The sequence below is a fragment of the Candoia aspera genome, chromosome 3 (assembly GCF_035149785.1).
Source record: "Candoia aspera isolate rCanAsp1 chromosome 3, rCanAsp1.hap2, whole genome shotgun sequence".
Taxonomy (NCBI): Eukaryota; Metazoa; Chordata; class Lepidosauria; order Squamata; family Boidae; genus Candoia; species Candoia aspera.
In genome coordinates this window covers 127,195,650-127,223,616 of record NC_086155.1, presented here as the reverse complement: position 1 = coordinate 127,223,616, position 27,967 = coordinate 127,195,650, and positions in this window count along the sequence as shown.

Below are 27,967 nucleotides of genomic sequence, written 5' to 3'. Positions count from 1 at the left end.
ATGGCAGTGTGACTGCCTTTTGAGGCCATCTGCTAGGAGACTAGTGGGATTCCTTGTGCAGTTGGTTGGCCATTGTGAGAACAAACTACTAGACTAGATGAGCCAGGGGTCCAATCCAGCAGGGCACTGCTTATGTTTTTTTATGTTATATGATCTCAATATCTGGAATGTCTGTACAGGGTCTTCTTTGACAACTGTCAATTCTTGGTGTTCTGCTTATCTAAGAGTCATACATATGGTGTCATCAAATACCAGGTTCAAGGGCAGGAGATAAAAGTTGATTTTTGTCAAGCATTTTCATTTCATTTCCATGTGACCAAAGGCTTTTTCTTGGAGATTTTATATATTTGATTGATAAATATTTTCATCCAAATTAAACAATACCGAGGTGTGGGGGGGAGACTTCCTCTCATACAAAGTTATGCTAGTTCATTATTTTAAACATCATTTTCCCTACAAACCTGTCCATCAAGTGCTGAAATGTTTTTGGATCCTCAGTAACTCTGTGAAGTATTCACTTCAATGCATAGAAGATTAGACGATAAGTGCTGTTTTGTCTTTCTCTGCTTCTGCTATAGGATTTGATAGTATTAATTCTGACAGTCCAACACAGAAAATAATATATTCTCAAACTGTTGAAAGTTAATTGATCTGATATTGTTCCATCATTATTCTTTTTTTATAATAATTTTATTAGAGATTACAATTATACATACTGAATAAAACTAATAGCAACTACAACAAATAAGAACAAAAAGAAAAAATATGAAGTGTAAGAAAAAATATAAGTATAGCAGAGAAAAGAAAAAAGAAAAAAAGGGGAAAAAAAGAAAAAGAAAGTGAATTAAGTAACTTCCCCCTCATCACAAGTGGTGTGTGTATGTTTGTGTGTGTGTGTATACTTATCACCTTCTCTTAAAAAGCAACAAAGAATCTCTTCATCCCGTATCTCATCTCCTTATTTATAAATAAGTCTTAAAATCTTGTCATTTAATCCAAATCAGCAAAAGTCCATTAAGGGTTACCAGAAATAACAACATAACTATATTAACACTAATCAAATAGACTTAAAATACAAAATAAACTATTTTTCCCATATCTCATCTCTTATCTGAAAACAAAAGCTTAAAAGCTCAGCATTCAGTCCTAGTCAGCAAAAATCCATTAATGATTATCAGAGATAACAACACATCTATTTTACCCTTGGTCAAAGAAACCTTCCCCTTTATATAAACTTTATATTCCTTCCCCTTTCTTCCTACAATCTTAGTTTTTAGTCCCCTCAAATAATGTCCTAGAACTCGGTTTCTTTTCATTTTTTTTTTCTTTGTCTCTTTTCATCTCTTTTTTAGAGCTTGATTTCTTTTCATTTTTGCTTTGCCTCTTGTCACAGAATCCTTTGAAGTTTTAACTGAACTCTTTTACACATTCAGTATAAGAAAATTATCTATATCACTCTTCTGGTTTATTATTTGTATGTCTCCTTTAATTGTTGAAGCCTCAGCCAGTTTTATTTGTAAATCCAGTGTTTCATCTTCTTCCATATCATTCTTGCAATTCGTTATTTCCAAATTCACATTTAAATCGGTTTCAGTCTTATCTAGTAAAATTTGTTCCTCTTGCACAACATCATTTACAATGTGTTTATCTATAATAGCAGATATCTTTAAAATTAATTTCTGAGTCCATTGTTTCCAAATATCCTTAAATACATCTGGTGTTCAAATATTTTCTTCCATTCTTGGCAAGTAATTCAGGTGTTTCTCCTTTAAATGAAATATTATAATCTGGTTCTCTCTAGTTTCCAAACTTCAAAGTCCCATTTTATCATGTTTCTATTTTTAGAATTAAAAAACAACAGCTGTTTCCCATGGAAAGGATTCATATAATTAATTTTAAAATCTTATTTCTCATCTATCTGGACCCTTAGTCCATTTATAACTTTCCAAAATCAACACTGTAATAACACTTTAGCTGTTTATTCCCAAAAATATATTTTTTTAAAAAAATAATATTTAAAAATCCTTCCACTATCAACTGAATGAGACTCACCCAATGAATGCCATGAAACTTGGCATTCCAAGGGTTCTCAATACTTAAAAAACAGTAAAAAAGTAATTGCAAAGGTGGTTAAGAAATGAGGATTGGTCGAACTTAAAGTCCTTGAAGGCTTGATTATGCTTGTGAGACTGATGAAATCCCTCAGCTCCCAGCTGCTCACACATCAGTTCCTGGGTGACAAGGCCACAACTTGGGAGAGGGGGGGCAAGCGGGTCATGTGCCCTGGGTGCCGTACTGCGGGGGTGCCAAAATAAGCACTGGGGGGCACCAAAATGGGCATGGAATCCATGTTTGCCCCAGGTGACACAGACCCTAGTTGCCATTTGAACCCAATGGCTTGAGTTTTGCTTTTGCATCTCCAAAGCAAATTAATGCAAGGGAACATTTTGCCCATGGGTTTGATATTGTGTAATTTTATGTACCATCAAGGAGGGAGACGGACTTAGGTCACTTTATATATCAGTCTGAACCAGAGCTCCACAAATGCTTATATTACAGAATTAGTATTATTGACATTACAACCAGATGGTTCCTAATAAATTGGAAAAATACCCATTGCAAAGAATAATAAACTCAAGCAGTATCTGTTTCCATAATAAGCATTAACTTTCAATGTTTCATTGATTTAATCACTCTTGACTGTTGGATCACTATTTTATAACATTTTAAGATGTCCATATGATCAAATTCATCAGTTAGCACACACAAATAAATAAATATTGAAGAAATCTGGACTATTACTATACAGCAGAAGTGTTATATTAAGGGAGCATTTAGGCAAAGCGTTTTGACATAAAGCAATTTATCTAATTTACAAAAAGGCTCTATAAAAAATGTTTTGATGGAGAGATTATAAAGAAATTTCTAACATCTTTGGACAACCCATAAACAAAATTTCACACCTTTCTAACTAGTGTAAAATATAATCTTCAAGTACAACTTTAGAAAATATTAAGAAAATAAATTACAGAAGTGAGAGATCCTTTTATCTTTTTCTTTATTATTCCATTTATAGATAACAATGTTAATGCTAACACTCCAAAAAAAAAATAATAATAAAAACATCGTAGGTATGTTGCTAGGGCTAACTGAGCAAGATATTCTATGTTTGATATAAACTGGAACTTTTTAATTTGCCAGGTTTCTAAGTTGGAATATTTATATTTATATGCATATGTATATGTATATAGTGTGTGTGTGTGTGCGTGTGTGTGTATCTTGTGAAGTATAGAGACAAAAGTAGTAAAATGAATAATGCAACAGTGATAGTGCACTGATAAGTTGCATAAACTACAGTGATTAAAAGAAACTAAACAGTGGTAGGGGGAAAAATGATATCACTAAAAAATTAATTCAGTCCTTAAACTTCTGATTAAATCTATATCATATATTGTGCTGTCTGTTCAGTTTTAGAATATAAAAATATTTTAAAAATGGTTAAAGAACACATGAGAGAAAACACATATCAATCTTTCTGTAATGTTTATTTCTATTTACATAAAATAATTCTCTATGCCAAGCCCCAAGCTTGGTAAAACTACAATTCTTCATAAAATGCCAAATTTCCTGTATCAATAATACTAGAACTAAAATATTGGAAGAAGTAGCTGGATCAGAATGGTTGAATGTAATCCCAGAGAAGAATGCATAGCTGTACAGGAATAAGCAAATTGAAGAGATAAGGAACTCAGCTCTGAAATGCCAACCAGATCTAAGGAAGTTAACTGCTGTGCAGCAAATCATCTTTGACCCAGCAACCTAGCAAATCAATGAAAAAACCACTGAGATGATGAATGATGGAATGCTAATGGCATGCAGCTGGCAAAAGGTAAAAAAGATGGCTGGTCAGGACTGGTCAGAAGATCTCATATTTGTGCACGCAACTATTGTCTACAAAATGATGCCTTCCCCAGGCCCCATGCATCATGTGGCCAGGATACAGCAGGGCAAGTGAGTATGTGTGTGTGTGTGATGCTTAAACAATTATAATTAATAATACTTTTGTAGATTAACAGAGACTCTGTACTGTGTGTTCCCTTGATCACTTCATTACTGCATAAGATCCTGAAGTTCAAATCTGTAATGATTCAGCTTCACATTTAAATCTTTAACTTCTATATTTTCCCAAGACCATATTAACATATGTTGTAACCTGAACCAAAAGGGAGCCAGGATTGGACATGACCAAATCATATGAGTCAAAGAGCCTTCAAATTTTCTTTAATGTCAGCATAAGAAATTGCACATTTAACATTTTTTAAAACAAAGATGCATTAATTTCATTCTTAAATAATAAGAAATTATTTTGTATTTCTTAAAGCTTGGACCTACTGATTGCTCAAAATCAGATATTCCAATTCCTCATTTCACGTTTTGAATATATTGCTAATACTAACCTGAATCCTATGTTTAATTGGATTTACTTGCTGGTTTCACATAAAATATAGCATTCCTTAGACATCTTAGAATTCCAGGTACATCTGAAACTGTCAAAGTATCTGAACCATATTGTTTTGTCAATACATGCTTCAGCTGTATGTACTGTACTGCCAAGCATATGCTACAGCTAAGTCATAGTTCAGAGCATAATCTCTCTCAAAATCTTTAAAACAACCATTATGAATCAATTGATTTAAATAGTTTATTCCTTGTTTGGACTATGGCATGTGTGGTGTTTTCTCCATGCTATTCCACTGACCTGTTACAAAGAAATCTGGTAAATTAAAAAGCAATGATACAGTCACATGGATTTGGCCACATGTTTTAGGAATGACACCGTTTTTTAGCAGCCATAAGCTATTTCTGCTTTCTAATATGTAAAATCTCTCCAAAGTGTGAGAAATGAGCCCAAAGCCAAAGGTTTTCAGGTCAGAGGTATCAGGTCAATAAGCAGCAACCATTCAGCTTCAAGGCTTTGAAACCTATGGCAAAGTCCTTTGAAATATAATAAAGGGGGCAGAAGGAGGAGACTTCTGGTGGGAAATGGCGGACTGAGCAGCTGTGCCTGCAAGCTCCTTGGGCACAGCTGACATCATGGCAGGTTTTTTTGGGCACAGGCTGGCTTCTCCTGTAGTCCAGAACATTTTTCCAGGCAAAGAAAATACTGGGAATTGACCCACTTGTCCTCTGGATGGTGAATTGCAGCCAGGAGATTATGGATAGCATGTGCGATCAACCAGCAAGTCTTCACTGGGAGGCTGGGATTTCATCTCTTCTGAGCCATGCTACAGCCCTTAAAGGGACAGTAAGTCCTGCCTTCCCATTTCTAAAACAACTATTTTTTTAAAGTTATATACCCTAAGAGAAGCTTTCTACAGTAAGAAGAAGGGAATCTCTTGGTGCCTATCATTATTTCTGGATTATATTTTAAATTTTCTTAAAGTCTTGGCTTCTTTTCCCATTTAAAGTGTAATGAGGATTGAGAGTACATAATTGCCTTCTTGTTACTATTTTTGATACTGAATTTGAAGGATGGAATATTTTCCTACATGTTTGGTTTGTTGTTTTAAATCTTCAGTTTTCTGTTCATTTTCTTTGGGATTTGTTTGCTAGTATACTTTCTCTTGCCAATTATGGAAGTTTTTTTATTAACTCATTAACTCCTTTTTGTGCAAGTCAGTCACTAGGGGGTACCATAATCTACTGTCTGAAGCATGGAAGATTTCAAAGAAGACTTCACAGAGCTATGTTGTGAGCTTAAGCAGACTTTTCAAGCACTTCTTTCAGAGTGCTGTCAAGCTATTCTGCAGAGTGTTCAGGACATTGGAGAAGAGATTGTTGCTAAAGTGTGTCATCTGGCTGAAAATGTTATGATAGATGATGAAGATTTTGGAAAAGATGGGGATTTTTCTGTTAGTGAGATTAAAGTAATGCCAGGGGAAGATTATAGTTTGGTGCTGAGGGGGTTAAAGTGACAGTCTGAGTTTAAGTTTGTACAGGGGGTAGCTTTGCTGGGGAGATGTTATGACTATCTGAATCAGTATTATGGGAAAGAAGAGAACATGTTTTGTGGGAATTTTTTTCCTTGCTGAGAAGTCTGAGTTCTTGAGGGTGGCAGCGGGGCTGTTTGAATTTTGTAAAAAAAAAAAATGCCTTACATGTAATAGGGAAATATGTAAATTCCTTGGTATATTTCGAGGTGGGGTAAAAAATTAAGAATGTGTAACTGGATTGATAATGAGGTTATTATGATTTTGTTTACTTAATTATTTGGACTAAGATTAACAGGAGTTTTGATTTGTATGATTTAAAAAGTATTGATAAGACACAATAATATTACATTTCAGTTTTTAAACTTAATAGGGTTAATAGGGTTAAGTCTGTTGCAGCATTATTAATTAAAAAAGCACACATCTTATATGTTTTTATAATTTGATTTTATTATAGTGGACAGAAATATATAGAATAGTGGTAGGAAGGAAATAATTAAATGGATGTTATTTTAAGGGGGAGGGAAGTTGATATATACATATACATATACATATACATATTATATAAGGGGAAGAAGCAATTGTATTAGTGATTTGCATGTGTCAGTGGAAGGATGTATAGAAATAATGTGATCTTGGTTTATTTAAGAGTAAGGGACTGACTATGGAAATTGCTGTATATTCTTGCTGTTGAAAGTTGGAAGTCACCTTTGTATGTAATCTTTAATATTCTTTTTCTTTGTGTTTCACACTTCTTTAGTTTTGTTTTCTTTTTCTTTTTGTAGTTTTCTTTTTTCTTTTTGTTTTTCTGTAGTTTTTTTATGCACTATAGGTCTCAATAACATCATCAATTACTACAAGAATAGTTATTTTTCCCTAGATGTTATTTAACTATAGCTTGATTTAAGGATCCACTTTTTGTAAAATAGATGCAGTAATAATCTGAAGATTGTGTTCCATTGATACACATTCTGCACAAATATTGGCTGCTTGAGATGTTTGTATTATTGCTTGTACTTCCTGAAAAAAGCAAAAATAAAAAAGTTAAAGGCTAAAAATGAGGGGGGCGGGAAGTCACAAAACTTTTGAACATATATAAATTAAATAAATAAATATGCAAGAGGATCTGTATCAGAATTACTGTATATTTATAATGAGAGCCAGTTTCATATGGTGATTAAGGTGCTAAACTAGAAACCAGAAGTTTGTGAGTACTAGTATTCACTTAAGTATGGAAACTAGCTAGCTAGGTGACTTTGGAGCAGTCGTTCTGTCTCAGTCCAACCCATCTCAGAGGGTTGTTGTTATGGGAAAAATAGGAGGAAGCAGCATTATGTGTGCTGCCTTAAGCAGTACAAAATAAAGACAGGATATAAATAAAATAATATAAACTTTTAGGAGTGTTAAACAGGAACTTACTTCTTTCTATAAAGCAACAATATTGAGAATGAGGTGAAAAACCTGGAATAAATGTATTTTTAATGTTACTCTTGATTATATAATATGGGTCAAATGTAATTGAGGAAGAAAATACAAATATCTCATAACTATTCGTAAGGATATACGATCAAGTGGCCTTTTTATCTTCAAAATATATGATTAAATTCACAAAACAGGAAAAGCTCCTGGTGCAGAGGTCTATTGAGTTGAAAGGTCTATTGAGTTCTTTCTCTTAATATTATTGGGAGTTTATAATATTGTCTTTTTAATAAAATCTTTTCCAACATCCCTCAGTAAAGCCAATATAACTGATTTCTGAAGGATGATAAAAATCCTGCTGATTGTGCAAATTATCATCTGATTTCCTTGTTATATGTTCCTGCAAAAATATTGACAGATACCCTGACACAAAGATTAACAATGTTATCTTTGGCCATCCATCCTACACAAACGAGTTATCCAGTCATCGACTACCTGATAATATTAATTTATTAATCAATATCCATATATTTAATACTATGGTGTTACAAAGATCAATATGATGTAAAGATTGTGAATGTACTTTTGCATTCTATACCCGAAATTTCAAACTTGTCATTATGTGAGGAATCAAGGATTTACAGAGCCCAGGGGAGACAGCAAAAATAATGACTTTTCATTATTGGAAGGGCAGTATGACTCTATATTTACAATCAGGCATCACAAGTAAGTGTTTGCTTTCTGTTTAGAGGTTGGCTCTCTAGTGATGAAATAGAATGAATGGACTAATTTTCCACCCAATGATCAGTTGGCCTAGTCACGAAGTACTCAGCAATCGATATAAGGCAGTACTACTGAAGAAATCTCCCATATGTATTTACAAATTAATCTAAACTATTTGAAAATTGCCTCTACATGTGTAGAATCTCACTTTGCAGTTCATCAAGGAAGAACCTCTAGGGATAACAGCATTCAATTCATGTTGAAGCTAAACATTTTAAGCTATACAGATTTGTTTTTGAATCAGGCCATTACAAAGTTTGGGTGAAATCACTGAATAAAATGTCATTCTCAGAAAGCAGACAGCATAAATGACAATTACACTGTAGCATCAAACATCTCTAGAGATAGCATAAGATGTGAAAGATAGCATAAAATATATTGGATGCTTAATGACAAATTGAGGCAAATATGTGTTCCAGTGGTTAAAAAAATCCTAAACAAAGAGATATTTTTGCATGAATTATAGAAATAAGCTCTCTTTGTGAACTGCAAGTAAGCTTGTTACTTTTTCAACCATCTTTTTTTTAAAAAAAAATGAAATACAATTACCAATAGGCTTCAAAGGGGAGAAAAAAACTATCAACAAAATTTATAAAATAATCACAAACACCCAAATGTTCTACATGGATAAAATACTGCAATCTCTTTCATATTCATTCATTGGCAAATATCATGAATAAGGTTTCAACCTTCCTTTTCTATTTTTAAGAAAGCTGGTCAGAGAGGAAAGAAACCATTTGTGGGTGTATAATGCTGATTTGAAATGGATGTGAACTGCACCCATTAAAATGAGATTTTCCAAGCCTCTGACTTAGTAAAAGTACCATCTGCACTACCAATAAAAACTATTGGCTGTGAAAGCAAAGAACCATCAGTACCTAATGTCTACCAATGCATTTGGGAAGTAAATGCTGCAGTGTGAATTGTTTCTTGCACGTAGGATACTGATTTCAATTAAGGAAAAGACATCATTAGAAAGATTTAAAGCATTCTTAATCCTGTGTTAGGATGAAGCAAGTTATGCCTTACGCTCTGACAGAGGACAGAGTTATTATATACAATTCAAAATTAAATTACTAGCTATAATTTCAATAATGGTAGAATATGATTAGGAAATTAAAAACAATGATGCCAGGCTCTCAAGAGGAACAGATATATGGTAGCTATAACAATTCTCCCAAAACTTTATTGAAATAATGGAAAGCACTTTAATCAATGTGCCTAATCTTCCCCTCTCCTAATAATTAATTTAATGTAATTGAACTGTACTGCTCTGCAATTTTTTAAAAATAAAATCTACGCCATCCTCATGGGTATATATAAACATATGGTAGCCTATAACAAACACGCTTATTAGAATTCTGATAACTTTAGTGAACAAGCAATAATTTGATACATTTCTTATTTAATAAAATAGTTTCTCAGTTGAACATATTTTAAAGTAAGTTCATTTTTCCTGAGATGGTTTCAGCAGAAGACTTGTTTTAATACTGATACAGTCTGATAAGGGAAGCTGTATGCAGAGGCATCTCTATGGAGAGTTGGGGGTGCAAATGAAGAAAGTAACATCATCCTATCAAGGCACAAGCTCCACCCATTTTCTGTATGCATTGTGATATCATATGGAAGAAGTAAAATTATTTACCCGTTTCCACCACCTACCTACAATAGTCTTTCCTGATACAATTCAAAACGTATTCCATGAAGACTGGACAGTGGAATAAAAATGAATACAGACATTTAAGATGCTATCCTGTTTTCAGGACAAAGCCCATTCTGAACCTTCTCTTTCCAGCCCTTTGCATAAAGTGCATAAAGATGATAAAGTTCCATTTTAGCAGACATGCATTGTAGAATTCTGATGAGGATTTTCTTGTGTTATTGTACAACGTTCCCTGATCTTACTGTATATGCCAACTTTCCAGATTCCTACTTTCATTTCTTCTTTTTCCAAAGGGCAAAAGAAATAACCAAACCATGAATAAATGCTTTAAAAGAGTCCCAAATAAGCCCTACATTTGCCAAATGTCTATTTGTATATATTTATATTTGTGTAAAAAAGAAAAAAAAAGATCCTGAAACTCTTGTTTCATCTGCTGTGTAAAATGCAAGCCTTTTAAAAAAGTTGCATTAAAAAAAATCTTAAAGGAGTAGAGCATTTTTTTTCATTAAAAAATGATGATGCAACTAGAGCATGGTCAGAAATTGCAACTGAACAGATATTGCAATTATCCACTTGAACAGTTAAGGACTGAGAAACTAAAAAAAAAAAATCAAACTGAGAACAGGTCTCGTGAGGTATAGGAATTAAAAAAAAGGTATTTTCATTTTGACATTGATTCAGAAATGAAATCACTGTATGTCCCTGGGGAACTTTTTATTCATCCAGCCTTCTAAAGGATGAATCAAGACATTATGGGAGGAGATCATCCATAATTTCAGGAGAGACAAAGGAAAAGTATAGTGAGAAACAACAAAAAGGAAAAAAAAATATCCTGATGTGACTAGATTTCCACTTTTGTTACTAAACCAGTTGCATGAGCTTAGGAAAGTCTACAAGAAAGCCTTGCCACATTCAGAGATGTAAGAACTTGAAGCATGGCTTTAGAATGTATTCAATAATACACCACAGATTTTTCGTCTTGTTAATACTCTTCATGGACAATTACACTTCTGTAGGAGTGGTTCTATAGTTAAGACAAATGTTTAGGTTTATTTCTAAACCTGACATTTTGTTTCATCATTTAATCAAGGTGATTTGTCTTTTACTATGAAATGTAGATAGATAATCTATATTCTTCTATTCCAATAGCTTCAATTTAAGTATACCATCTTAAATTGTTTATTGCTTTTCTTACTTGTTGGAAAAACAGGCTGGGAAGAGAAGGTTCAAAATGGGCTTTGTCCTGAAAAGATAGAATAGCATCTTAAATGTCCATATTCAGTTTTATTCCACTGTCCAGGCTTCAGGGAAGCTGTGGCATTGCAATCTATTGTGCCTTTTTCTGTCCTCCCAGTTTAAAAATTACTATGTATATGACACTAAAATTGGAATGTGAAATATAGTGCTTTATTCACAAATGTGGGTGCCAATTGTAACTCAGTATTAGAGTTTACCATATAACAGGTTATGCATTGTACTTGGATTTAGCCATGCTTACAATGTACCCATTGAAATCAATGAGTCTATTCTAACTATAACTAAGAGGGATCCAAGCCTATATACCTTAAGCTGTTAGGCAATTATGTCTCCTCAGAAATATGATTATTAGAGTTTAATTCAACTCATTCCTAAATAACTGTAACAGAATTGCAGAGATGATGTTTGATTCAAAGTGGGCATCCAAAAACTGTTCGCTGTGAAAAAAATAGCTTCTGGTTGGATATTATGAGAACTGTGTGTTGAAAAAGGTAGTCTTTGGGCTAAGCCAGCTAGGCTACTCTTATATTTTTTCAGGCAAACAAACAGTAAAACACCATTATAATAATTAGGAGAGACCCTTTGATGTTTTGGAAGATCAAGATCATTATGTAATGATTGCCCTAGCCCCAAATACTCAGACTCACAAGAGGATGCTAAATGAAATCTGATTTATTAGAGTACTAAAGACAAATACAGAGAAAGCTGAGAATGAGCAAAAGCGCGCCAAATACAAACTTAAACCCTTGCTTCAAACGTATCCCGCCTCCCTCGTAACAGCCCCGCCCGGCACAGGTGCCAGCAATCGTCAGAGTTGCTAGCCTGGGAAAGTAACCTTGAGCGCAGTAGATAACACAAATACATTCCAAAGCAAAGCCAAAATATAATCGTTCCCATCCTCCCTAGACAAATGAAACACGCATCCAATTAATGACATGCGAAACGTTACGATGCATCAAATACATTGAAACGGCGCACATGACATACCACCCTCCTAAAATACCCCTAGGGACCTGGTTTCGAGGGATAAGCGGAGTGGAAACGGGCCACCAGAACCGGGGAAGCTACATCTGGTGCAGCGACCCACTCAGGATGAGGGAAATGCTTCCAACGAACTAAATATTGCAAAGTATTGCGAAGGCGTCTAGAGTCCAAAATTTCTTTAACTTCAAAGTGTTGCTGACCATCAATCATGATGGGGGTGGGAGGTGGAGGTTGCCGATGCCAGCGATCAGAAGGAATAGTCGGTTTGAGTAAGCTGCAATGAAAAACAGGGTGTAAGCGTTTAAGGTTATGAGGCAAGTCAAGTTTAAAAGTTACAGGGTTAATTTGAGCGACAATCGGGAAAGGACCCACAAATTTAGGCGCCAGTTTCTTTGAAGGTTGTGCAGACTTGATAAACTTGGTAGAAAGGTATACCGAGTCCCCAACTTGGAACGCAGGTTGTGGGGCTCGCTTCCGATCAGCATACAGTTTATAATCTGCCTGTGCATCAGCCAATGCCTTTTGAATCATTGGCCAAGAGTCAGCCAGTTGTGTGGACCAATCATCTGTAGTGACTGCACCTGCAGGAGGTTGTGGGAGATCAGTGATAGGTACAAAGTCTTTACCCTGAGCCACCCGAAACGGGGTTTGCCCAGTGCTTTGATGCACTGCATTGTTGTAAGCCACTTCAGCAAATGGTAGGAGGTCTACCCAATTGTCCTGCTGATAATTCACAAAAGCGCGAAGGTACTGCTCTAGAGTAGAGTTAACCGCCTCAGTGGCCCCGTCCGTCTGAGGATGCCAAGCCGTGGAGAGGGCTTGCTTCGTGCCTAACAGCTTGAGAAACGCCCGCCAAAACTGCGAGGTAAATTGTGTACCTCTGTCCGAAATCAAGCAGGAGGGACATCCGTGTAGCCTGTACACGTGTACAAGGAATAGGCGGGCCAATTGACGCGCTGACGGAATGGACACGCAAGGGATAAAGTGAGCTTGTTTGGAGAAATAATCTTTGACCACCCAAATGACCGTTTTACGTTGGCTGGGTGGTAGCTCTACAATAAAATCCATTGAGATTTCTTCCCAAGGGGAAGAGGGGGCTGCTACCGGCTGCAGCAGCCCTTGGGGCTTGCCCACCTTGCGCTTGGACATTGCACAGACAGTGCAGGAAGCAATGTAGTCTTTGACATCTTTACGTAATGTGGGCCACCAGAATTGCCTCCGAACGAGGTGCAAGGTTTTTACAAACCCGAAGTGACCTGCGAGTTTGTCATCGTGTGAACGTGTTAACACATCTTTTCGGAGGTTTTCAGGAACGTAGAGGCGGTCGGATTTCCAAGCGAAGCCTCTGTCAAACGTAACATTGTCTTTATTCGCAAGCAACCAAGTATCCGTTTTTAGTTCTTTTAAAAACTTTTGTTGCAACTGGGAGGGAATTGACAAAGTGCTTGGCTGAGCAGCGCTTGTGGTGGGCGGTTGCTGCGCGCGCGTTTGGCTTCGCGTCACAGCCTGCATGCCCAATTGGGGCGCCGACCATAGGGTGCTTACCACATCTGGCGCCGCCCCAGAGTCTTGAGGTTGCCTTGACAAGGCATCAGCCAAGAAGTTCTTTTTCCCTGGAATAAATTTGAACTGAAAATTGAATCGATTGAAAAATTGAGCCCAACGAACCTGTTTAGGGCTCAGTTTTCGAGGGGTACTAAGTGCCTCCAAGTTTTTATGATCAGTCCATACCTCAAAGGGATGATTTGCCCCTTCCAACAGATGCCGCCAAGCTTCCAATGCAGCTTTTACTGCAAATGCCTCCTTTTCCCAAACATGCCAACGCCTCTCAGTCTCAGAGAACTTGCGGGATAGATAGGCACAGGGCTTGAGGCATCCTGCCTCGTCTTTTTGCATCAACAATGCGCCAATAGAATAATCGGAGGCATCTGCCTGTACAACAAAAGGCTTTGAGGGATCAGGGTGTTGTAAAATGGGCTCTTTGACGAAAGCTGCTTTCAGCCGCTCAAACGCCGTTTGACAAGCAGGCGTCCACCTCAACAGCGCTCCGGGATTCTTGACTCTCCTAGTATCTCCCACCCCTTTTGTTCGAAGCAGGTCCGTTAGGGGCAAGGCAATCTCAGCGAACCCCCTTATGAATAATCTGTAGTAGTTGCTGAACCCCAAGAAACTTTGAAGTTGCCTGCGGGTACGGGGACTCTCCCAGTCCATGATAGCCTGCACCTTGGCAGGGTCCATTTCTATACCTTTATCAGAAATCCTATACCCCAAGTAGTCAATTTGGGTCTGATGAAAGGCACATTTCGATAGCTTTGCTTACAATTCAGCAGATCTGAGTTTACACAAGACTTTCTTTACCAGAGCTACATGCTCTTTCATGGTTTCCGTATAAATCAACACATCATCCAAATACACCAGTACACCTTTAAACAGATGTTCATGCAAAACTTCATTGATTAATTGCATAAATACCCCAGGGGCCCCAGCCAACCCAAACGGCAACACCTTATACTGGAAGGCTCCCAACGGGCAATTGAATGCAGTTTTCCACTCATCACCCTCCTTGATTCGTACACGATAGTAGGCTTCTCTTAAATCCAGTTTAGAGAAGATCTTGCCTTTGGCCAGATGTGACAACATGTCCTTTAGCAATGGCAAGGGATATTTGTTGGAAATTGAGACGGCATTTAATCCGCGGAAATCCGTACAAAGTCTCAATGTCCCATCCTTTTTTGGGCGAAAAAGAACCGGCGCCCCCACGGGTGAATTCGCCGGCTCAATGAATCCGCGCGCCAAATTTTTGTCCACAAATTCCCTCAACAGAGTCAGTTCCTTTTGCGTCATGGAATAAATTTTTGGTTTAGGCAATTGAGTGTTGGGCAGCAGTTCTATGGCACAGTCCGTCTTTCGATGGGGGGGCAACTGGTCAGCTTCCTTTTCACCAAATACATCAGCAAACATCCTGTACTCGGCCGGCAAGCCTTCCAGAGGAGAGGCCGGGTAAGGCGGAGTCGCAGCTGCCGCAACCCCCACCATCTCCTCTGGGGCACCCTTCCCCTCTGCCGCTTGATAAAACCCATCCCTAAATGTGATGGTCCGGTAAACCCAGTTTATTTGGGGGTTTTGCTGCACCAACCATGGTACCCCCAACACCACCAATGGCCCCCCTACGGGAGCCACGACAAAAGACAACCCTTCCTGGTGACTGCCCAGTTGCAGGGCTACCCGCCCTGTAAAATGGGTGACCGGTTTGCCCCCTGCCATGGACCCATCCAATTGAGTAAATGCGATGGGTCTTTGTAGAGGGAAAGTGGGGAGCTCCAAAGCTGCCACCACGTCGGGGTGCATCAGACACTGGGAACACCCCGAATCAATCATGGCCCATACTTCCACCGTCTTGACTTGGGAACCCAATTTCAATTTCACCATGAGTATGCGGTAAGTGCCACTCACCGATGGAGGCTCGCGCCCGTCCTCTACCACCTGCCCAGCGGCGCCCTTTAGAGCAGGTGGCTGGCGTTTCCCGCCGGCTGCGGGATTTCGGTCTCCCCTTCAATTTCGTAGAACATCACATCGTCTCCCTCGGTCTCAGCCACCGCAGCTTTCTGTTTCCTCGGCAACGCAGGGGACTTCGCCGGCGGTTTTCCGGGCCGTTCCTCTACCTTTGCCTTCGGGCATGCTGCCACTCGATGCCCCTCCTTACCACATCTCAGACACAAGCCTTTTGCGTACCGCTTCTCCCGCTCCTCGTCCCAGGGTCGTTGTCCCGGTTTCTCCCCGGTGGTCGATGGGCGGCTGGGCTTCACCTCCCGCCCCGACTTGGCGGTCTTCCGCTGGGCAAAGACCTCTTGGGCATGTTCAGCCCTTCCTGCCAGCAGGATCCACTCATACAGCGTGTATGGGTCGTCCCTCCCCAGGGACCAGCGCAGCACCTCTGTATTCAAGCCATCTTTGAAGAGCTCGATAATGGTTGCTTGGGACCAGTCATCCACTTTCCCAGCTAGCGCTTTAAACTCCAAAGCATAATCGGCCACTGATCGGGACCCCTGCTTGAGTTCCTTCAGGGCTCGCTTTGCTCTCTCCTTTGCTAAGGGGTCCTCGAAGTGTTGCTTCAACGCCCAGAGGAACTCCTCGAGATTTTCCAGTTCAGGCGCTTCCGACTGGCACATCTGGACATACCAGTCTGCCGCCCTCCCCTTCAGTTTGGTGGCAATGGTGATGATTCTTGCCTTCTCCGATTGGAAAACCACCCCCCATTCCTCCATATAGGCTTTCGCATTCGTCAGGAAGAACGAGAGTTTGGTCGGGTCCCCATCAAACTTGACAGGGAAGTCTCGCATGCCGCCTCCCGCCGGGCTGCGCCCCACCACCGGGGCTGCTGCGGCTGGTGCTTCCCTGACTCGGGGCGGCACGGGGCCCCGGGGCGATCGCCCGGGCGATGCTGCGATTTCCATCTGGATCGACTGGTCCCCTTCGCGCCTCCGCACCACCCGTCGCCGTTCCGGGGTCAGCCCCTGGGAGGAAGGGGTTGAATGCCTCTGGCTTGATTCTTCCCGGAGCTCTCGCATCGAGGTTACATCCAAGCTCAGCTGTTTCAGGATAGCCTCCAATGAATCCATTTTCAACTCCAGCACTCGGATCCGATCCGGAGTGGGTGAGCCCTCCGTTGGCTGCACCTGCACCACGTTGGGGGATAAGGGGTATCTCTGCCTCCAGGACGGGCCCCCCACTGCTGTGGCATCTCCTCGGGTCTCATCCCAGGTGAGCAGCTCGCCCGGAGAATTCACGGTGGTCTCCGGGGCCGTTTTCAGCCCCCCGGCTTCGCTCTCCGACCCGGAGCTCGCCTCCTCTCTGATGGCGGACAGCTCCCCACCTTGGGACGGTCGGCCGGACGGCCTCACGGTCGAGTCCGGTTCCCCTTCCTCCATCATCACGATGTCGGGTTCGGTCATCGCGGGCTCTCTCCCTCACAGGTTAGACGCTTGTCTTTCCTGGACAGGGGCCAGCGGAGTTAGGAACTGAGATTCTCAGCTTTATGTAATGATTGCCCTAGCCCCAAATACTCAGACTCACAAGAGGATGCTAAATGAAATCTGATTTATTAGAGTACTAAAGACAAATACAGAGAAAGCTGAGAATGAGCAAAAGCGCGCCAAATACAAACTTAAACCCTTGCTTCAAACGTATCCCGCCTCCCTCGTAACAGCCCCGCCCGGCACAGGTGCCAGCAATCGTCAGAGTTGCTAGCCTGGGAAAGTAACCTTGAGCGCAGTAGATAACACAAATACATTCCAAAGCAAAGCCAAAATATAATCGTTCCCATCCTCCCTAGACAAATGAAACACGCATCCAATTAATGACATGCGAAACGTTACGATGCATCAAATACATTGAAACGGCGCACATGACACATTAATCCATTGTTTTAACTCTTCTAAGATACTTGACTTTATGTATTTATCCAATTATTTTGGATGTTCAGATAAATAATACATATTTTAATTGATAATTTGGAGTGGATTTTTAATATATATAATTGGAATTTTTCTTCCCCATTTTGAAATCATGCCCCCATTTTGCTGTTCAGTAATAGTTTAAGAAAATCCCATAATTTTAGTTTTGGAGGAATGGGGGAGTTAATGGCATGTTCTTTTTTATTTTTATTTATTTATTTGTTTGTTTATTTGCTATCCCACCTTTTTTTTATTATTATTATTATTATTATTATTATTATTATTATTAATATTATTATTATTATTTTATAAATAACTCAAGGTGGGGAACATACCTATTACTCCTTCCTCCTCCTATTTTCCCCACAACAGCAACCCTGTGAGGTGGGTTGGGCTGAGAGAAAGTGACTGGCCCAAGGTCACCCAGCTGGCTTTCATGCCTAAGGCAGGACTAGAACTCACAGACTCCTGGTTTCTAGCCCGTTGCCTTAACCACTAGAACAAACTGGCTTTTTATATACATATATAGAGCTTTATTATTATTTTTTTCAAAGCATAGTTAAAATACCAAAGATAGAATACAGAAGATATAACACAGAGCTAAAGAAAAAAAAAGAAAAAAAAACTATAAAAGTACAGAAATAAATGGACAAAAAAGAATACATAAAGAGTGACTTCCAACTTTCTGCATCAAAGATATAAGTAAAAAAAAATCAATCTCTTACTTCAGTTTTAACTATTATAAAGATTACTTCCATAGTTCATTTCACCTTGCAGTACAACAATCCCATCTGACACAACATTTCCCCTATTTAAAAACATAAAAAAGAAACCTTCAGACACAGTTTTTCACCAAAGAGAAATTACTAAATATTGTCCCTCCTCCCTATAATTTTTAATCCTCTCTGCCAGCTGTAACTAATAGAAAATAACTGACTACATCTTATTACTAACCCATATAAAAGAAAAACAAGTTTATTAATATCCTTTTAACAAAAATAAGAGTAGCATCCAGAGAACAGAAACATTAATCATAATCCCCCAAAAGGCATCCTGACAAAAATATATCTCATTACTGATCTATCTATCTATCTATCTATCTATCTATCTATCTATCTATCTATCTATCTTTGTTAATATCCTTTTACCTAAAGTAAAAGGGGCATCTAGAAAACAGAAACATTTATCTTAATCTTTAAAAGCCATCCTAACAAAAATATTTAACATTTATCCCACTTCAAAATAAACCAAAACGTTTACAAATCTCAATATTATACAGATAGGTTTCCTCTTTTGAACCTCTAATTTGTCATCACCCCACCTTAAAAAGTCCATTTTTTTTTCTTCTGAGACAATCCAACATTCAAAGCCAAGTTCTTTTTCTTCATATTTCAACAGTACAGTCCTTCCCACTTCTCTTTTTGAGGCCAATTCTTTATTTCCTTCAAATTGCAACAGCTCAATCTTTTCTAATTCTCTTTTTAATTCCAAGTCCCTAATCCCCACCTTCTTCTTTAGAAACTTTTGTAACACATCATTAGAAGTTTTCTCCAATTGTTGTCCCAATTTAATATCCAAAACATCTGAGAGATTGTCCAAAACTTGAGTGACTTTAAGGTAAAGCTCATCGAAAATCAGTTTAATTTCTTCCATGTCTCACCACAGTAGATTATGGCACCCTCTAGTAACTCAGGAAAGAGAACTCCATTCAAAAGGCTAGTTTTGTTTTTCAGTGAAAATATCATCTGACATATTGTTTATGGAAGTAATTCAATCAGCATAATGGGAAGTAATCACAAAGACAGTTTCCCACAGGAATGTAAAAACAGAGAGGTCAAATTTCAACTCATCAAAGTAAGGAAGTCTTCAATATACCTTAAAACTTAATTTATTAAAAAATAGAAAAAACAATCTTGTCTTTTGATGTTACATTTTATATATTAAAAACAAAACAAAACAAATTTCCAAGTTAATAAAATCCCCAAAATTAAAATCACCAAGAGGTTCAGCTTTTCTTTGATGCAAAAAAACCCTCTCTTAGGTAAGAAATAAGCAAAAAATAAGGTGTTTTAGAAATGGGTGGCAAGATCTAGAGTCTGTTTTTCAGCTTCAGCATAGTCTCAAACTTTCTGATGGCCCGACCTCCTAGCAGTCCCAATCACGCTGTTCCATGACTCCCCCCCTCCCCCCGCACAAGGAACTGCTGTCTGGAGAACAAATGGGGTGATTTCCTGGATTCTCCTTACCTTCAGGCTGCAGGAACCCAGCCTGCACCCAAAAAATGCTATCCCACCGGCTCCACTTCAAAAAGTGGCACTGATCACTCTGTCATGTCTCACTGGAAGCCAGCATATTCTTAAGGAGTAGCATTTTTTAACTGTGTATAGAAGAGCTGCAGAAAGTCCCAAGATGATTCTCTTTATTGCTAGAGATGTATTTTGATTCAACTAAAATACCTGAGGCACTCAGCTGATGAGGAAATCTGAAGTTACTGAAGTGTGGTGTACCAAAGAAGAAAAGGACAAGAACACATTGCTGCAGAGGGAATAATTGATCAAATAAGAAAGTGAAAATAGATACTTTGGTGCTGATGTTTTAACACTTAAGTTAAAAAATAAAAATAAACCATATAATATACAGTATTCTGTATACAGTGTTGTGTACTATTAATATATAGTATATGAAAAAAAATAGCAAAACGTTTATTGGAAATAGACAAAAATGTTTTCCAGTTGGTGATGGTTTCTGTTTAATGCAAAGATAATTAGAAATGAACCAGCCTACTAGCAATCTACCTCAGTATTCAGGTTGATTGATTGGTTATGTGCCATCAAGTCAGTATTGACTTTTCTAGCCACATAAATAGATTTTCTTCAGGTAGATCTGCCCCTAACTGTCTCCCAACAGTGCACTCATTGCCACTGTAACTGAGTCCATCCACCTTACTGCTAGTCATCCTCTTCTTCTCTTTCCTTCCACCTTTCCCAGCATTACAGCTTTTCCCAGAGATCTAGGTCTTCACATTCACATGTAAATTCATTTTGTCTAATTTCTATATCAATGTTAAAAAAATGTTTCTGCTAAAATTCACATTTATTTTCATGTACAGTTTTCCCCTAATAAGTATGTTTTAGCAGACAACTAGCTCTATTATGTGCACTTGTTCATGCAGCTTCTAAACCAAGCACCGTATTACAAAATGAGGAATACCCTCCATAGGCCAACAGTGTTCTGATTTATACATTGCTGTAAATTCTCTGAGTTGCCACAATGAATGGTCAAGTGCTTTCTGTCCTACTCCTTTTCCTGATTCCAAGTGGGAAGAGTTTCCTTTCTAACAGGAAGCTCCATAAGCCTATTCTGTCAGATCATTTTGTTAAAAGAATGCATAGCTATGCAACTATCCATGATTTCCTTCTTCTAGGAGCAGTAACATGGAGTGAGAGTATGATTTATACTCTACATGTGTTATGGGATTGCCCTTAAAACTATTCAGAAACTGCAACCACTCAGAATGCAGCAGTAGACAACTCCTGGTGCTAGGGGCACACAACAATTATACTGCAGGCCCTGCACTGCTTGCTGATTGGTTTCCAGGTCAATTTAAGGTACTGGTATTGATCTATAAAGCACTTCCTGTGTCATGAGTACGGATGGTGAGCAGGAAGAGCCCCTATCCAGGGGGGGAAACACATGCATAGTTTAGAGACTTTGAACTGTCATTCAAAGAAACCCAGAACAGACCTGCCTTGAGTTTGGGGGTTTGTCTGTCTGAGTTTTCCTATGCTTCTTCAGGTTGGTAGGATTTTCTGTCTACTATAGCAGTTAAATAAAACGCTAGAGACTTTCTCCTTGTCTCAGCGTGGTCTTTGCTTAAACCAGGACATCATGGCTTGGTACCTGGGTATTTGCAGGACTGCTTGCTCCAACTAGCATAAGCCTAGATCTTGTAGGGAGTAGCTACTTGTAGCCCGCACTTCTGAGAAGTGAGGGAGGGGGGTGAGGCTAGAAGGTGCAGTTTTTCTGAGCAAGTGCAGATGCTTTGGAATAGCCTCTCTGTGCATATTAGATTTGCCCCCTCCCTGCTAGCTTTCAGGAAAATACTGAAAATTGAATTATTCTGGAAGGCATTCTCCTAGTGTAAAGGTTGTGCCATCATTTATTTAGTTAGTTAGTTCTTGTTTACTGGTTTTCTGTCCTTGTTGGAGATTTTAGGATATTATTTGTTTTAATTGTACCACAAATGTTTTAACTGTGGTTATATTGTAAGTTTGTTGAATTTCACAGCAGTGCACAACTTCCAACTGCCAACTACATGACATATGTATATAAAAGTATATATGTACTATATGTGTGTATTCAAATGTATATAATATGGTATACACATATTTGGTGCATACACCCCCATACACATATTGAAAAAAACCACAACATACAACTTATATCTGTATATGTGCATGTGTGCATGTGTGTTAGTTTATATAGTCTGTGTGTGTGTGTGTGTGCATGTGTTTATTTGGCTCACAATCCAAAACAATAAAAACCAGATAAATACAAATACAAACAAATATAGTAAACATAGAATGCAAAATACCAAAACCAAGGTCCCCTACATATAATCATGAATAAATAGATTCACCAACATTGGGCTCCATTAACAACCTGTTCCTGTGGGAAATGCCAGATTGTTATAGCCATCCAGAAGGCTAACAGGATTGGGGCCATCCGGATCTCTGGAGGGAGACTGTTCCACAGGGCAGAGAAGGCATGTCTCCTGGAAGTCCTGCAAGATGGCACTGTTTCACTGAGAAGACCTGGAGCATGCCCATCCTACTGGATCTGCTGGGACAGGATGAAGCAACTGGAGAAAGGTGATCCTGCAAGTATCCTGGTCCTGTGCCATATATAGTTTAAAGGCAACAACCAGCACCTTGAATTGCATCTAGAAGCTGATAGGGAGATAGTGCAGCTCACAAACCTGGTGCATGCAACATTGTGCATGCCAGTAAATTCTGGACCCATTGAAGCTTCCAAATGCTTTTCAAGGGCAGCCCCATGTAGACAGTGTTGTGGAATCCAGACCAGAAGTGACTACATATTGAATATATAACATGTATCCAGTATTTTGTTCCATTAAAATGTTTCTCTGGCTTTAGAGACATGACGGACATATCTGCTAATTTTAAAAACATTTATCTTGGGAATATGTCAAAATACTAGAAATGCATTGGCTTTTTAAAAGCACACAAACCTACAGACACTCTGGGCAAGCACAATTCTCTCTTCAGTAGCAAACAGAACTTTAAATTAAGGCACAGTGTCATGCTGTCAGCCTGACTTCTTCAAAACTAAAGGGATGGATTTTGAAACAAAGTAAACAAAATACTTAAGTTAAGACTCTGATGCTTTTACATAAAGAGTCCCCAGGGATCACAGAGGTTTTTTTTATTTTCTTTTTCTTTCAACATTGCATTGATGGTACATGTTTAAAAATCAGCTTCTCTCCAAATGAACTACAATATTTACATAGAAGGCTGCACAGAAGCACAATAGAAGGCCACAAAACTGTTGTCTATGAAATAAAGTAAGTTGCAGTAGAACTTCAGAAGTAGGGAGAACAAGATAGACAAGTACAGCAACATAGAAACATTTCTGTCTATGTTCTGTGAACACTGTTTTCATAGTATTAAATGCTATGGCATTTTAATTCTAATTGAATGCTGCTAAAAAACCAAAGCCATTGCTTCCCTGCTACTCATTTGAGGCTAAGATGCCCCACAATACTATTTCTTTCTGTGTTAGGAATCTAGTTACTACATGAGACTGACTTTTGGAATAAACTATTGTTTGGGACTATCCTACTTTTGTATATATAAAAAGTCATTTGAAAATGGTTCTGGTTTGAATTACCTCCTCTCAAATATTAACCAGAGAAAAGTTTTTTTTCTGTACTTCATAGTGAACAGCATTTCACAGTACAGAATTGATAGGAGGGATCTCAAGGCTATCAGATAATGAAAATCATCCTTGTCAAGGTATGTTTTGACAGTTATTGGACAAGTACAAAATGCCTGTCTTGAAATAAACTCTAGAGTGTTTCCAATCAGCATAACATATTAAAAACAACACTAGCTCCAACCCTAGATCCATAGGAGCATGAGAACTTTATTGGGGCTAGCAAAAATAAGAAAACACAAGTTTTTGAAGAATATACAGTTTTTTTGAAAAGTTGTCCCTGCAAACTCTTAGTGGGGATGCTTTTCTGAAGCAGAGACAGACCTCACCAACATTTGTCTCTCCGTCTCCACCCCCTGCATTGTATGTTCAGATAAAAACTTTAAAAGAAGAATTTTGCAAGTCCAGCAGATTATTTTGTTCAGAATACATAAATATGGGAAATAGAAGAGAAACAAAATTCTGAATTTGTGGGCATCTGCAGGCCACTGCTGCATTTGTCAAGACACCTTTTATTTCCTCTTACCTTGCAGATGGCCCTACCCCAAGCCTTCCTATAACCTATCAAATCATGATAAAACTGGTGACTCTTGTTGGATTCAGTGACCCTACCTACTACTTACTTACCTATAACCTTTACATAAAATAAAGTCTTTTTTCAGTTTCATGGGATTGACTTTTTCTGCTCACCCTTAATGTACATTCCACACATGATTAGCCCTTATTTTTTAATTATGCCTTTATGGATTCCTGTTAAGCAGGGCTGTGTCCAAACAACAAGACAAAAACATGGCTTCCTGTTCACTATTAACCTGTTAGGATATCATTGGGACTGACTGCTAATGACTGGCTCATAATGCTTGCAAGAACACCTTCTGAAGGTGAGGGACCCATTCTAATATGGCAATCAATTTTAATTTGAAGGCTTCTGGGAAAAGCTGTTAAATCCTTCTTTATATCTTAATCAGTTATAACCCTGGAGCAATCTGTTATTCAGATGTAAATTCTGGCAGAACAATCAAGTTTTATTTTCTTCTTATCATTATATAGTATAGGATTAGGTTGTATCCTGGCAGCCCTCTCAGAGGCATTACCACGGTATAGTAGAAACATGCTATGTGTGTGTACATTATCTATCATATATCGTATTGTATCATATAATATCATATTTATCCCTCATCTCTTTATTTTAGGTGTTAGCACCTAGGACCTAGATGACCCTGGCTGATAAGCTAAGCATGATCACATGTGATAATACATGGATGGAAGTAAAATCTCAGAAGTGAAAACTGTACTGGAATTAAAAAAAAAAAAAAAATCCTAGAGGAAGTCAATGTTAAACCACTTTGGTATTATAAAGAAAACAATATGGACATTTACGTGCTAAACAACCAGGTCTGGATTGTTTAACTTTTGGAAAATTATTATAAAGTCTTTATCACATAACATTATTATTATTTAAGTGATAAAATGGCTGGGGGGAAAGGTTATGCCATACTGTGATCATGGTTAAGACATTAAGAATGACTAGAGTATGGAGAGCTGTTGACTGAAAAGATGTCATATGAACAAATGGAGTTGACTTTAAAAACAAATAGAGTTGACTTTAAAAAAGATATTCAACTTAGATAGCAGTTGTTGTGTAGGGTTGCTTCCAATGACTTCAGAAACAGAGGTGTTTATGGGGGGGGTGTTTGTGTGTGTGTAAAAATGTCATGATGATGACTGTGACCATGCAGTTGAAGAAAACCTTTTTTTTTCCCAGTCTGTGTTGTGTCTACTATCCTCTTGTTTGAAACACATGCCCCTCAGATGCCCTAACCAGCAAATACACCTGGTTCAAACAATTGTCTTTCAACTGCTGAATGGAAACTGGCAAAAGCAGCCCAATCACACATACTGGTTACATTAGGGTTGTTTTCTAACTTGTTATTCCATCTCCACCTCCACCTCCACCTCTCTATCTCTATCTATCTATTGTATTTGATGTATTTTTATGATTGGTCTTGGACTGTAAACAAATAAACTGAACATACAGGTTAAGAAAGCAAGCTGACCCTTCCTTACATTATTAACTGTTTAAGGCTTCTGTTGTAACTTTTTATTTTACATACACACATATACTTTTAATACATCAAATACTACAAGCAGAGGGTGAGTTTGCAGTATTAGATGTATTTTTATGATTGGTTCTAGACCATAATTATGAAGGAAAATAGTGGTGAAGAATATAAGCTACAAAATTGGATGCCCACATTTTTTTTTGTCTTGTCTCTACTATGAGATCACTAGAAGGTCTTAGAGAGCTCTCCTTAACTGGGGTGATCATGGGAAACTCTTCTTAGGGAGCTTTTTCACAGTGGGATATGTAAGGAGGCAGGGCACTTCAGAGTGAGAGAAAGAGGCAGAATAGAAAGCAGCAATACCATCAGTAGGACCCTCCACCATCATGAAGCTCAAGAACACCACCAATATTTGGAAGGATGTTTGCAAGCATTCTGAGAATGCTCCACTTTCATCATTTGATCCCCAGAGGGATTGTGCTTGGAAACAAATTTAGTCTGCTTATGGCAACAAGTGAAAACTTTTCTTTATCCCTCCATGTATCAGTGTGTATGGATATATGCACACTTAATGTCCACAGACCATCTGCTACTATATGTCCCTCTTTTGGGGCGATGGGCGGTAATTAAATGTGAATAATAAATAAATAAATAAAATGAATATGACTGTCATCTAGTTTTGTGTTATTTTATGGCACTATTTAGCTTTCTTTATTTGTTTTTCAGGTAAAGCCAAGCCATAGTGGAAGTTGGCCAGCTGAGAGATGGGATGTTGTATCATTCATATATATACACATGCACACACACACGTTGTGTGTGTGTGTGTGTAACTTACTTATAACAGGTGTTTTTTATGGCAATAATATTGCCAAGACCAGTCTAGCAACATTCCAACACAATTTCCAATCTCAGCTCTGTATCCCAATTCTATCTCCTCTACACATTAATCGCTATTTTGCTTTCCCTCATACCTGATGTGCCTTTCCCATTAATCCCAAAATAATCAGGGACAGTCATCTCTTTTTCTCCATTTACAGGTTCACCACCCATTTCATATGACTCCTCTATCTGTTGTGATTAACCAGGATTCAGATCCAAGCTAATTATAGGGCCTATTAGGGCTGCTATATATGCAATTGCTCTAAAGAGAATTTAACTTCCTATCATCCACTGCATTAAGCTCTTGATATATCTCCAAACAAGGGAATGGAGAAGAGGAGCATAAAAATATCCAAACAAAACTATACCAAAAAGAAAAGGAAATGAACAAACACTCCCTCAATATTCTTATTTCTGGTTGCAGATGTCATATAGGGAAGAACTCCGAGGCAGTCTTTCTTGGACCGTGGAGAACATTTTCCTGGAGATTTTCTTTCATATGCAGAGATTGCCATATGCAGAGGAAATCAAGAAGTCAATAATGTAACAAAAAGGGTGTTAAGACAAATATAAGGAACACTAGAATTGTTTAAGGGAACAATAAAGAAGAAAAATCTGTGATCATTGAAGCACTTACATTACATGGCACAATGAAACTGAGAAATAATATGAGTATAAACCAGCAAAAACACATTAAAGTTATCTAGTTAAGCTGAAGGGAGGGGAGAAAAGTGATATATAGGTGTGAGAGACAGAAATTCTAATCTAGGAGCTATAATTTCAGGGATACCTTACTTCTTAGAAATACTGTGTAAGCATCGGTGGGAGGGGAAACCAACACAACATAGAATCTATCTAGTAACAGAAGGGAAAGACCACTATTGTACCAAAAAAAAAAAAAAAAAAAACCCACACACACAAATGAAAATGTTTTTTTGTTTTTGTTTTTTTTAAAATCAGTGACTATATTATTCCAGGAGGGTCAGAAGATAATATTATTGATAGGACTTACAGATCCTAAAGTTAGAAAATGTGTTAGCCTCTGTTCTCCACTGAAAGATTAACCCCAGGTCCTGGAGACAGGGAAAAATTTCTAAAGGGCATTTGTTATTTGGGAACAATTAATATGCATGCATGACTTACTGCTATAAATACAAACCAGGCAACTAGTAGCTTAAACAGAGAAACTAATGAAACTAAAGGACACCAATAAATCCACTGATTTTTCAAAATAGGGCCTTGGAGGGATGGAAAAAAGGAAGGAGATGGAGTTTAAAAGTTGGGAAACATGATTATATTGGCCACAGGTGAAATTCCATAATATGCATCAAGCTATTACCTTTAATAGGCCAACTCCAAGTCACAAACAGCATGCAGTAACCCCTTGCCACAGGGGAGTTTACTTTGTGCAGATGTGAGTAATGATGAGAAATTTCTATAAAGCAATTTGCTTTATGTGACCCTCAAAATCTGTGTATCTGTGAGATCAAGAAAGTTCCACAAGAGATGATATATCATGAG